General features: G+C 45.8%; 1 pseudogene; it reads left to right on the top strand.

Annotated features, from left to right (window-relative positions):
• Positions 1–272: 272 nt before the first annotated feature.
• LOC142186333 (polyunsaturated fatty acid lipoxygenase ALOX15B-like) lies at positions 273–14,268 on the top strand (annotated as a pseudogene).
• Positions 14,269–14,631: the final 363 nt, after the last annotated feature.

Raw genomic sequence — 14,631 nt, forward strand, 5'->3', positions numbered from 1 at the left:
GACTGCGGAGTACAGACAAGCGGCCGCTACTCCGGAAAGATGGAGACTTGTAAGACATAAAGTGAGAGCAGACTTGTAATTGCAGCTTTGTATGTGACTGGAGTATAATCCATGCTCACAGCTCTGGAGGTGATTGGAGATTGATTTCCAGGAGGCCATAGACTATTATACAGATCCTTGTGGAGGCGCTCCGCCCGCACACACCCACCTGCCTCATATATATATAAGATGAAGCAGAGCTGACCAGTGCACAGCATCCTTTGAGGTCAGACATGGGGTCTTACAAGGTGACCGTGGTTGCAGGTTGTGGCATCTTGGCCGAGACCATCCCCACCATATCTATCAGCCTTATAGGGGCCAAAGAAGAAAGTGAGAAGATGCCGCTGAGCCATTGGGACTCTGAGACCATAGACCTGTCTGATACGACTGGAGTGGTGAGTGTGTGGCCCCTGGCTTGTTGGTTATAGATTGTGTCTACCTGGTACCATTGGCCCTTTGTTCCCAGTGGCCCCTGGAGTCAGGTTTGCCCAGTATGGGCCAGTCTGTGGTGGTGAAGCCCCAGCTCCATGTTACTGGCTCTGTAAGACTGCAGGGAGGTGTTAGTTGTGGGAAGGTGAAGGGTTAATCCTGGGTGGGGGATGAGTGGTGGTATGTGGTGGTCATGATGGCTGGTGTTGTGTCCCAGTCTGTGCCATGTGGGGGGGTCTTGGAGATGTCTCATGGCCTGGCCCTGACTAGCTGGGGTTTGGGTTACATTGGGGTGAAGGTCTCTTGGTTTTTGTCTCTGGAGCTACTGAGCACATCGGCCATAGACTGCCATTAGTATCTGCCATCAAAGTGAAGCCTTGCTCTATTAACCCCTAAACCACCTGGATGCAAGGGACTGTATTGAGAGGGTTTATGTACCTCCCCCCCCCCCCCAATCCCTAGTTCACTTACATACAAATGCATTAGTTGTGCCCTGACCCAAAAATACCCAAACTGCAAAATTATAAAATCTCTCCTGTACGGTGATCTCCACCAACCCCAAAGTTGTTACTGCTAAAAACTGCATAATGTGACTGAGCCACAACATACAGGTCACGTGTAGCTTATTACCACCTAGTGACTGCTCTGATAGGTGACACCCCACCCCCTCCCTTAAAGGGATTGTCCAGTCTCAGCAGGTAAGTGTCACTGTCTGTATAACAACTCTCCAACATCCTTCTAGATCTCTACTGTCAGTGGATAACGTTCTGTCTGTGGTCTTGTGGTGGTCGCAGGGGCTGGCTCCTTACATGACAGATGTCTAATTACTGGGCTGTGACTGGTGAGCCGGGCTCCTGTGACCAGCACATGGCTGGGGGCCACATGTGTAGGGTATATGGAGGGGGGCACTGATGTATAATTTGGGCAGGGGGGGGTCTGCCTGTGCCATATACCTGGCTGATGCTGTGTCTGCAGAGCCTGCCATCCTGTATACATATATCATATACTCGTACTGAACCAGCATCAACATCAAAAAACCAAAACCATAAAATTCCCCTTTTCCTATAGACAGTTGTTACAAAAACAAAACTGTTTCTTCAATGTGAGGCTTTACCCTTATGTCCTATGTTGGAAAGTAAGATGGAGGTGGGGGGGGGGGGGGGAGGAGTAGATTGAGCAGAAGGGGATGTGTAAGATCTTCCAAGATTTCCCATTCTTGACTGACCTCAGTGTAAAGATCAGTCCCATGTGCCCCAAATGGTATATGGGACATAATAAAGCGCAGCTTGTCCTGTAGTATAATAATGTTACTGGTCAGCAGATGGCAATGCAAAAACAATTCATGTCCCCAAATGGGGGGTGCAGTTTTTATAATGGGGTCACTCCTTTGAGTAATCCACTTCTCTGGTACCTTACAGGCTCTACAAACATGACATGGCGTCCAGATACCAAACATCCAAATCTGTACTCCAAAAGCTGCATCGCACATCTTCAAAAATGCCCCCTGCTGTGCCCAAACAGCAGTTCATACCCCCATGTATGACACATGTGACACTGGTGTACCCCGGATAATGGACTTATTGTTATATATGGGTATAAACTGCTGTTTGAGCACAGAGGGGAAGGGGCGCTATTTGGTTTGGTTGCCAATTTGGAAACTACACCCCTAACGGCTTTTATCCTGGGGTACAGGGAGCATTTGTAACCCCCTAAGTGTTGATATAATTTATTATCTATAAATGAATACGCAGCTGATGGTGAAAACAATGATTTTTCAGGAATCCGTCATCTGTGTAGAATATGTTGTGCCTGGCTTGTATCACAGATGAAGGTTCTAAATGCTGCTGTGCCCGGGACCCCGCTTACCAGTTTTTGGCGCGTTTTTTGCTTACACAAGTTGGGTACAACCTATCAGATACTGAAATGGGCGAATCTCTGTAATGTTTCACTATTGTCTGTGCATTGCTGTGCATGACTCCCTGCTCTACCAGTCTTGTATTCTTCACTTCTGTGTCCTCATTGTTCAGGACTCTAAGGCTGGAGTGATATCTGTTATTTCCAGAGATATCACTGGTTGAAACTTGTCAGGATTAGGAGATTTCTGTGCAGCTTCCCAGTACACGATATAGTATAGTAACTGGTGCCAATACAAAGTACAATCTGCAGAGAGGCCTGAACTGAAAATAGTGGGAAGGAAAAACAAAAACTTCTAGCCTGGTCCCTAACCCCAGCGCCATAGATGGGTCAGGGTCACCTTAATCCATTGGTGTTCCCCTTGTGAGTTATTGCCTCGGGTATTGCAGATAAGCCTTTTGGAGCAATGAGGACATTGTCACGGCTCTCATCCCTCTGTTCCTTCCTAGGGTAGGGCAATTTATACCTAATCTCACCGGGCCCTGAGTATTATTTATTTATATAGCACCATTAATCCCATGGTGCTTTACATTTGGGGGTTACATACAATACACAGAATATACAGGTAGATATATTACTAACAATGACTGACTGGCACAGTGGGGTAGAGGGCCCTGCCCGCGAGGGCTTACAATCTATGAGATCTCCTTGTGTCGGCCACTGCTCAGATTCTTAGCACATGCTCAATACTGCTGGTCTGAGTCGCATGACCTCTATAACCTCAAGTCTGATATTATTCAGGTTGATATGCTGAGGAGCAGTGTGACCAATAGCCTGAGGTGCCCAATATGTGATCAGAGTGTACAAAATACATTGCAAATGGCTAGGGTGTATGATTCCCCTATAGCAGAGGTACAACATACTATGGCTAGAAGTCCCACATGGCCGTGGCTCCCAATATCTGTGACTAGGGGTATACATGATGCTGAGGAACACTAGACCTCAAGTCAGAAGACCTCATAAGTCGCTGAAAAACCAGATCAGAGAAGAATAGAAGACTATGGAGGTGATGGTGCCATTATAGAAACGTAGAAGACTGACAGCACATTACACATGACCATCTGGTTGACCCTTCCGTTGGATGTAGACCCTGTGGTCCATCTGGTTGGCCCTTCCATTGGCCGTAAACCCTGTGGTCAATCTGGTTGGCCCTTCCGTTGGACTTAGACCCTGTGGTCAATCTGGTTGGCCCTTCTGTTGGACGTAGACCCTGTGGTCCATCTGGTTGGCCCTTCCGTTGGCCGTAGACCCTGTGGTCAATCTGGTTGGCCCTTCCGTTGGACGTAGACCCTGTGGTCAATCTGGTTGGCCCTTCCATTGGCTGTAGACCCTGTGGTCCATCTGGTTGGCCCTTCCGTTGGACTTAGACCCTGTGGTCCATCTGGTTGGCCCCTCTATTACCATGTAATAGACCTGTTATCCCTACCCTGCTTACATTCTTACTGTAGATTTCCCAGACCATTATTTTACTCTTTAACACCTAAGAAGGTTTTTGTCTTGTCCAGTCTTCCTGATATCTTACACCTCCAGACCCTCCACCAGTCTTGTAGGCCACCTTTGCACTCACCCTATCTTACGTGGAGTCTCCAGAACACATGGGGTCATATTTATCAAATGAAGTGCAACACTTGTCATTTCTGCTAACACTTCATCATAAATGGCATGTTTGACACGTACCCTTAGTGACCCAAAAAGAACAAATGTTTGACACTTGCCAAATTTGTGCACCAAAATGGGTGTGACTAAAGGCTTGTTCTGGGGGTGGGTTCCTTTGCAAATGGGACTTTTTTTTGGCTAGAATTGACGGTTCTAACAACCAAACCTGTGTACAGTGAATGGAGCATGTTATGGGTTCTAGTTACACAGCAGCTGGAGAGTCCATGGTTGGTGACTCCTGCTGTAGACAGATGGGTCAGGTCTATAGTCAGTAGGTTTGGGTTGTCTCTTCTAACATGGAGGTCCATGTTCTCTCTGCAGAGGTGTCATGCGGAGGTCCACTCCAAACAGGACCTTGGGGATCTCCAGTCTGTGCGATTCTACAAAGAGACTTGTTTAATCGATGATTCCTGGTACAGCCAATACATCCATGTCACCGCCCCTAATGGGACTCTCTACCAGTTTCCCGCATACCAATGGATCTCTGGCAAGACCAACGTGCTGATCCATGAGGGCACAGGTAAGTGATCGTGTAAAGTGTAGTGTTGGGTGACACTGACATTTGACTTGTCCAGCCTCACGATCGATCTTGTTCTATATTGAGATTATAGCAGCCCTAATGTTCGATGGGTTTCTATTTACCATCTGAGCCCCGGGAGTAATGGTGAGCAGTATGGACCATTGTACCCTGGGCCTTCTGCAATAAGCCACTCCATAAAAGTGATCAGTCACTGACTTCCCAAGAAGGAGTTAATCATGCCCATTATCACAATTAACCATCTGCCTACGAGGACCCCTTGAAGAGAAGGAATTCCCACTCTGGGGTACAGAACCAAAATTGGGGTTACTAGAGTTCATCAGTAAATTAATTCTAGTAACCCCATCACATGTCCATAGATGGTTCACTCCATGTAATGAGCCTGTACCAGGACAGATAAGACCTCATGACTCTTCTGTGATGTCATACACCTGGAGGAGGTGGGCTCAGATTGCTGGATGCTATGATGTCATGAACACAGGTTGACCACAATTTGTAATGGTCAAACCCGGTTTGGTACAAGACAATTCACCGATCTCTAGTTGGGAACTGATTCACTCAACACTATGAACGGCCCTAATGTCAGATTCACAAAACCTTAATGCGTGACGTTTAGGGAAGTCCTAAGGAACCTTCTGTTGTGGAGTGGGGAGCCCCTGGGCACCATTGTGGATCCACTTTACGAGAGTAACTTGTGTCCAGGTACTTGTGCTGTATATACAATTAGGTAAACTGGAGTCTTTTAACTGGCATTTGTATCTATTATACTGCTTCAGCTGTGCCACAAGGGCCCACACCAACATGGCGCCAGCCTCAGCACTTCAGAAGAGGACTCCATAGTGTGGCCACAATTGTCCTGTGAATAGGGCACAGTGGTCGGTACCACCAGGGAACTTGCCGTAAATCCATACTTGTCGCTGATAGATGTCATGTCCTTGTTACCACCAGATCCTTGGGTCTCCAGTCGCTAGAACAGGAGACCTCCTCTCCACAGCAGAAAGTTCTAAGACCGTTATATTAAGCTTAGTATCCCTTGATGTATTTAGGGATTGGCTTTGCCATTATGTCCCCTGGTGGGCTCATAGTTCCTGCAGGAGATGCTATAATACTGTGACCTGTTCTTCTTCCAGCCAGTATCAAGTCCTGTGGAGATGTCACACCTGAACCTCGGAGAAGAGCATTGGAGAAGAACAGAGAAGCTTACAAGTGAGTGATGCCCTGCTATAGGTAGGATAGTCATGTCCTATGGATTATGGGTACACAGGAACGTTTCCACCACTAATTCCTCATATGATGGTTTTGCAGGTGGCAGCTCTTCGCTCCAGGAGTCCCGCACTGCATCGATGCAAAGAACACTGTTGGTCTTCCCTACAATGAACAACTCTCTCATCAGAAGCCCAGTGGTTTCCATGTCCTCTTGGATTCAGAGTAAGTCTTTAGACAACTGCAATTATACTGATGATCAGAAGGTGTTCCTCTGCACCTGTCCAAAATGGTGGGGGGTCTAGGGTGTTGTCCTTGCAGCCCAAGTATATAAATCTCATTGCTCCATGTTGGTGGTGTCTCTCCTGAGCTCACAAAGATGGCAATGTTCAGTCATCTAAGGAGTTTAGATGACTGAACATTGCCATTAAGGGCTGCATATTTTGGGTTACAGATTAGTGGGGTTGAGGGTTTGCACACAATGGGTGACTAGTGACAATACTTCTGCTGATCAGACTACTTTCAATGTGGACAACTTGCACTACATAACCCATGTCAGACTGGGCTTCTTTGGGGACCACCAGATGACATGATCCTGGGGGCACACTCCAAATAAATTCTATAAAATAGACAATATTTCATGTGGAGCACTACTGTGGCAGAGCTTGGACATGTCAGAGGGTCCTAGGTTAGGCCATCACTATGTAGCATAGTTGTCTTTTGTAAGTTATTCTGGAATCTTGTAATATCTTGTCAACTCTTTATCATCTTCTTGGACTCCTGGACTGGCTAGGATCTGTTGAAACTTATATTAAACTAGGGGGTAAACATCTGGTCCAGGGCTTTGTTCCACAGGGAAGCAACTTCTGCTCAGGCTGGGTGTGGCAGGTGACTCAAACTGGGGAAGGCTTAGGCTACTGAAGATGTTCTGGTACTTTAAGTAGTAACATGGGCAGAGAAAGCGGCATCAGTAAGTATAGATACTCTGTATGGTCTCTGCTCTACCACCGAACCAGTGACGTTACCTGGCAGCTATGTCTACTGGCAGATGTGGTATATTGGTGGGTGTAGACCCTGGCATTACACCATTAACCCTAACTCTATATCTTTCTTACAGAGAACTAGAAGCACAATTAGAAGGTCTCCAGAAATGCCAAGAGTCCTGGAAAAATCTTGAGGACATAAAGAAGGTGTTTTTCTTAAGGAAATCCAACATGTCCGGTGCGTTTCCTCCATCTTGACTCTTTTCAGTTTATGTTCTACTTTAACTCTGCAATCCTTGTGGATCTGAGAATCTGATCTCCAAAAAAAACAAGGTGTCCAGCTTCCAAGATTGAAATATTCTTTCTCAAATGCCCTCATGACTGCACCACAGAAGGTTGTATCTCCACCTCCTTAGGGACTGGAGAAGACACACAAGAGGTTAAATGGCCCCACTCTCTCCAATATCTTTTCCTGTCCCTATTAGTGGATAGATAAGAGCTTGCCAGGTAGTGCGGACCATGCAGTTGTTCCGTGCAGGTTCTCTCGAGTCCCGGTGTACAATCTCTTCCTGCACCATCTTGGAGACCAGTAGTTCATGCCTCAGTCCTTCCTTGGAGGGTTCCTGGCCTGTAATGTCCCCTGCTTACCTTGCTGGAGCCTGTTCCTCACTAGGACACATGCTGACACATCTCTTCCAGTTTGTGGGTGATTTACATTGTTTTGGGAAATGGCACCAAAAGAGGGAAATCTTTAAAGTTTATCATTCAGAAGGTGCAGGCGGACCAGAAACCTTACTGGTGGACTGGACTACATAGGTCATCAAAGGCGGGTCTAAAAAGCTTCTCAGACCAGACACTCCAAGAGATGACCGATGGCTGGGGTCTTCCTTCAGACACTGGCAGATGGTGGGAGTAATAATACTAAGCATAGGCAGCTATTCCCTAAATCTGACTGTAGATACCTGGGGGTCTGAGCTTCAATAGAAAAGTTAAACTCAATCAAGTCAACAGACTTGAGACTAAAGCTTGGAGAAGACAACCTTGCAGGCTGTACAGTCTTGGTTTCGATGGCTATACATGGAACGTCGAATTCTTTTGAAGGTGTATGGGGGAACTGATGGTGAAAAGTCCCATTTAATGTGTTCACTGCTCCTCCCTGATCTATATAGGGGTGGGGTCTTGTATAATGGAAGGAAGCTAAAGGCTGGTAGGGGCTTACATTAAACCTATAGCTTGGGCATTATAAGACTTGGAACACTGGTTCTGCTGTCATATGAAAGGAGACTTTGATATAGGTAGATCTGCAATCTTGGTGCCGTATGTCAGACCTCACCAGTTGGCAGTCAGGACTGGTATATTATCTGCAACTGCTCCCTATCAGACCCTGGTTTATACAGTAGGACTGCAATCTGTCCTATAAAGGATTAGCACGTCTTCTCGGTGCCACCAGAACCAATATTCTAAGACTATAACACCCAATACTATAACCCCTTAATATCACACATGCTGTATGATATTACCTATTGTGCGTGTATGAGATGGATTGTCAATTATAAGTGAATATACTGAGTATTGTTAGGGGCACAGACCCCCAGAGTTTATGTTGTAGCTTCAAATTAAATAACAGGCCTGGATAGACAATCCTTGAAGCCTGGAGAATCACAAAGACACAGATGGTGGTGTATCAAAATGGATTCTGCTTTATTGTTACAGAGAGGTAGTATTTATACAACAGCAGGTTGGACTATTCCAATGACATGATTGGTTATGACATAAGCTGTGGCACATGACTATTGGCTAAGGCCTACTGTAATCTGCATCTCATTATTGCTATCCAAACTGGGATGGACTTTCTGCATGTATCATGGCAAGAGAGATAATAATCAGTCTGGTCAGACCACTCCAGTTTGGGGCTAACATTCAATAGCCTATAGACATCCTGTGTGTACATCCTCCTTAAAGACAGTTAGATAAGGATTCATTACCATTCTATTTCCTTATAACCTAAAGAAGGGTTTCTCTTCTTTGACCTTTTGCTTAAAGTCTCAATAGCGCAGCCCGTAGCATCTCCATGTTAATTAGTCTAACCAATTCCTTTGTGAGACAAAACTACTACTTATCTTTGATAGGGACAAGATGGCTGACAAAAGGCAATATCACTGGAAGACAAGTAATCTCAAACCCCACTTCATGTAATTTATCACATATAATTTTAAAACCATATTGTTAGCCCCCCACAGTATATATACTACAACACTTTCTGGAAGCACCAACAGGACTTGCTATAAACAACCTTCTGTTCCCCAGATAAGGTCTCTCAGATCTGGAGGGAGGACTCCTTCTTTGGATTACCAGTATCTGAATGGATGTAACCCCATGATGATCAGGAAACGTGTCCAAATCCCAAAGAACTTCCCAGTCAGTGACAGCATGGTGGCCGCATCTCTGGGGACCTCCACCGACCTTCACAAGGAGCTTCAAGTGAGGACTGTGACAACCGTATTTACCCTAGAGAGGGGCAGATTTATTAGTGTTTCGTGCAACATACAAGTCTGAGCTGTAGATCATTTCTGAGGCTCGGCTGATTCCTGTTAGATCCTCCAGTATAAATCTCTCTGTCCTCTCCTCTGATCTTACAGAACGGGAACATCTTCCTGGCCGATTACAAGATCCTTGAAGGAATTCCTGCTAATGACTCCATTAATGGGAAGAAGCAATACATGACGGCCCCCATGTGTCTGCTGTGGAAGGACCCCCAGGACCAGCTGCGGCCCATCGCTATCCAGGTAACGTCCTCTCACTCCTGGAAGTTCTATCATCTTAAGGGATTTGACTTTCTTCTACCTCCTGCTGTACGGCACATCCCTTATGTGACTCCTGAACGTGGCGCCCATAGTCCTCATGATCACTAGGTGTGACGGGCCCCATTCTGCACCTTCCCCATTCTGTGACTGTGGGGGATGGCTGAGGCAGAGATGCCGCACCCTCGCTGATCTGCTAAACTTCATGCCAGTTTCCTAGTGAGTTAGAATGGAAATCTATGCTAGATGCAACCTGGCCAAAGCTTCTTCATAAATGGTCTGAACCAATGCAGACAGATCTATAAAGACTGGCACACCATACACCGGTCTGAATAAATTTGCTCCAGTGTGTAAGAATATTATACTGAGAGCAATCAACTAGCTTAAGCCTAAAGCTCCTGAGCAAATCTGTCTCTGTGGTTAGACACCGGTGTAGTCTGACTCTGCGGCTTCTTCATATTCTGCTGAGCGTGTGCTGACAAGTCTTCCTAGAAGATGTAGTATAAGGAAAATGTTTGTTCTTGTACCGTGTTAGCCAGTGGGTTGGAAATATAAAAAACAAGAACTTGATAATCTTCAGTAGTTGATCCCTTTTTAATGGCTAACTCATAATGATGACAAATGGCTGACATTTCGGCACCTCTAGGGTCCTTTATCAAAGTAAATTTAAAAACATTTATGAAGTGTGTGTGTGTGTGTGTGTGTGTGTGTGTGTGTAGTATATATATATATTAATTATATTTTTTTACAATACACACACACAGAGCAGGCACAAATGGTGTTAGAATTCAGGAGGAAGGGGGGGGGGGGGGTTGGTAATTGGTGGAGACAATGTAAACACTTCCAGGTCCTTAGTTCACACGTTACTGTAAAAAGACACGAACCCCTGTGATGCATTAAGTCCACACTCTAGTGTCTGAAGCAGTGTCATGAATTTATACTCATTTATGCGTCTTTCGCTCTTTGATCTGAAATTCCCTCTCAGAAACAAAATTTTCATGTGATCAGTGATATTGTGGTCCCTGCTACAAAAATGCTTTGACATGGGAAGGTCCATTCTTCGTTCTCTAATTGTATGGCGATGTGAGTTCATACGTGTTCTAAGCTGCTGTCCGGTCTCTCCACCATACAGATTATCAGTGGGACACTTGGTGCACATTATTACATACACTACATGCGGGGTGTTACAGGTGACCGTACCTGGGGTTTTATATTCCCTGTTAGTTTGGTATCTCTATCCTGTCAGTGGTCAGTATGTGGGGGCAGGTCTTGATCCTCTTCTGTCCACATGGGAATGTTCCTGTGTTAGTTGGAGGTGACAGTGAGCTGCTGACCACCATATTCCTGAGGTTTTGGTGTCTAGCACAGGAGAGTGGGGGGGGGGGGGGGGGGTCCGGAAATATGGATGTTAGACGGTGGTCGGTCTTTTTGTAGTAGTGGATGTAATTTGCGTGTGATACCTCTCAGCGTCTCCAGGTGGGGGGTTATATGTGACAACCAGGGGCACCCGATTGTTCTCCTGTTTGGTATTGTATTTTAATAAACTTCCTGGACGCAGTTATCAAGATACAGGACAACAAAATTGGGAAATTGCTGTATCGGAAGCCAATTGACCGCAGCCGACCTATCTAAGATGGGATAGCTTTCATCCGAAACACATAAAGAACTCCATTGTATACAGCCAGCGCCATCAGATACCATTGCATATGTTCAGACCCTGCAGATAGAGACAAAACACCTTGGAGGCCTCAAAAACACACTCTTGAGGCAGTGTTACCATCCAAGAACAACTGATAACCAAATCACCAGGGCCACCAGAATACCAAGATCGGAGTTATTAAGATACAATACCAAACAGGAGAACAATCGGGTGCCCCTGGTGTCACATATAACCCCCACCTGGAGACTCTGAGAGGAATCACACGCAGATTACATCCACTACTGCAAAAAGACCAACCATCTAATATCCAAATCTCCAGACCCCCCCCCCCCCTCTCCTGTGCTAGACACCAAACCTCAGGAATATGGTGGTCAGCAGCTCACTGTCACCTCCAACTAACACAGGAACATTCCCATGTGGACAGAAGAGGATCAAGACCTGCCCCCACATACTGACCACTGACAGGATAGAGATACCAAACTAACAGGGAATATAAGACCCCAGGTACGGTCACCTGTAACACCCCGCATGTAGTGTATGTAATAATGTGCACCAAGTGTCCCACTGATAATCTGTATGGTGGAGAGACCGGACAACAACTTAGAACGCGGATGAACTCACATCGCCATACAATTAAAGAACAAAGAACTGACCTTCCCGTATCAAAACATTTCTGCAATGAGGATCATAATATCACCCATCACATGAAAGTTTTGGGAGGGAATTTCAAATCAAAGAGAACGACGCATTTATGAGTATAAATTTATGACCCTGCTTCATACACTGGAGAGGGGGGCTAAATCTGTCACATGGTTTTATGGCATTTTACAGAAATCACTGACCTGAGAACTGATAAGGACCTGGAAGTGTTACATTGTTTCTACCAATAACCCCCCCCCCCCCCACCCCCCCCTTCCTCCTGGATCTCTCTCCCTATGTGTCCATTTGTACATAAATCTGCTCCTTCAGAAATGGTTTAAATTTACTTGAGAAAGGAGCCGAGACATTCCGAAACGTTGTAATCTGTCCTCATTATTAGTCAGCCATTAATAGGGATCAACTACTGAAGACTAGCAATTTTTTTTATTTATTTTTTTTTTTCCCTACCCACTGGCTAACACAGTGCGAGAAACCTTTTCCTTATAGAAGATGTAGGAAAAGGACTTTAAGACCTTGTATAGGATACAGGACCTGCACATGATGGATATAGATAAAAATAATAGGTGGAAGCTCAGGAGAGAGTAAGTAAAACAAAAATATTTATATACCTTGTGTTAGCTCACTTGAGCCTCCAATGTCATTGGCCTGGGCTTAGTGCTGAGGTCTCACTGTAATAATGGGCACACTGAGCGTCATGTGCTAGAGATTAGATAATGGGTTACTAGGAGCCCTGACAGTGTCATACACTATGTATTATAGATATATATAGTCCTAGGAGCCCTGACAGTGTCATACACTATGTATTTTCTCTTCCATCTTTATTGTGATCTGTTGTATCTTCTTCCATTACAGTTGGGTCAGACTCCAGGTGACCAGACTCCGATCTTCTTGCCGAGTGACTCTGAGTGGGACTGGACCTTGGCCAAAATGTGGGTGCGCAATGCGGATTCCCAGGTCCACCAGACCGTCTATCACCTGCTTCACACCCATCTCTTTGCTGAAGTGTTTAGCGTTGCGACTTACCGTCAGCTGCCTTGTAACCATCCAGTGTTCAAGGTGAGGAGCAAGAGGCGACCGCCCCATGGTGGGATCTGAGTCAGACTAATAGTGTAACTTCGTGTAGACTCTCTGCAGCATGTCCTAACAAAATCCAACTAAAACTACCCCCAACAACCATTGTACGATCCATAGATCTTATTCCTCGGTGTTGGGTAGTCTGCTGGGGGACCCCTGTAAAAATACCAAATGCATTAACAAGCAGTTAGTAGCTAAAACCACATGGACCCCACGGAGTCCGCACGAGTCCTATGGTGTGAACGAAATGCAGATGCCTTAAACCATGGAAGAAACTTCTGATCCATTGCTTCTGGCTCAGTTGCAGCAGAACAAAGATCTCTGGGTGACTGACTGTGATCTCCTGTAATGGTGGGAAAGTCATCAGATCCTAAGCAATGGCTTTATTCTACGTTACTACAATCTCTGCTCCTTCTTCTCCTCCAGCTCCTCATCCCTCATCTGCGCTTCACCCTGGACATCAATAACCGAGCCAGAAGTGATCTCATTGGTCCTGGAGGGGGTTTTCGATCAAGTGAGACTCTTATGTTTACATATAACGTGATAGGGGGCGGGGCTGTGACAAACCTCTCAGACATGGTATATACAGCTGGTTGTCGGTAGTAATAGCTGAATATCACAAGGGGCCCATAAGATGTTTCAGCACTGGTGACACTGGGTATGTACAGTAATGGAGTTTGGCTCTTTCATAACCTATATATAGATACAGATGTTCTTTTTCTGTAGATTATGGCTGTCGGTAAAGGCGGGATAACGGCGTTGCTGATGAAGGCGATGGCGGAGGTGACGTACAGCGGTCTCTGCCTGCCGGATGACATCACAGCTCGGGGACTGGATTCTATTCCCAATTACTTCTATAGAGATGATGGGGAAGATGATCTGGAAGACAGTGGAGAGGTGCGGGATATTACAGGACCTATCACTGCTCATTATGGCGCTGTACATTATAGTTATTCAGTGGTGCTCCATTTTGCCACTGAATATGTTGGCGCTATATACTTATCGGGTTTGAGTCTTGCTGCCCCTCCGAGCTGTCAGGACTCTGCAGAGATGAATTAATCATGTGCATTCTAGATAAGCAATGGTCTTCTGTATATATGACGGGGGAGGGGTCCTAACAGTATATAGGAGAGCCATCATCTCATCCTCCGTCTCCTCTCTCCTTCCAGCTTTGTATCCAGTATAGTGCGGTATTATTATAAGGGCGATGAGTCTGTGAGGTCAGATCCAGAACTGCAGGCCTGGGTGGCCGAGATCTACGACAAGGGATTCCTAAGCAATCCGTCCTCAGGTACCATCATCATCATGTAATGTCACTGACAGAGCAGCTCTGCTACAGGACACGTCTACATAGAAGTCTATGGAGTCAGTGAACTTGTATTGTATTGATCCCAAGTTATATCATCCAGTAAACTGTCGAGATCCAAAGCTGCAATTGTCTTGTTAGGTCACACATGGTCAGTATAATGCTATATACTTATACAGCCATGGATATGGTGTTTAGATCTGACCGCCTTGTTGTGTGGTTGCTCATTGTGAGCTCTTAAGTAACACAATCCTGGACCGCCACAAGTAGTAATACACACAATGTAATCCCCATCTCTGGCGGCACCTCTGTGGGCTGGGAGCCTCCCGCTCCTCAGTGTCTTCTGCAGTGGTTGTCCACGTCGCTCA

Source organism: Leptodactylus fuscus (genome assembly GCF_031893055.1).
Source record: "Leptodactylus fuscus isolate aLepFus1 chromosome 2 unlocalized genomic scaffold, aLepFus1.hap2 SUPER_2_unloc_2, whole genome shotgun sequence".
In the NCBI taxonomy this organism is placed as follows: domain Eukaryota; kingdom Metazoa; phylum Chordata; class Amphibia; order Anura; family Leptodactylidae; genus Leptodactylus; species Leptodactylus fuscus.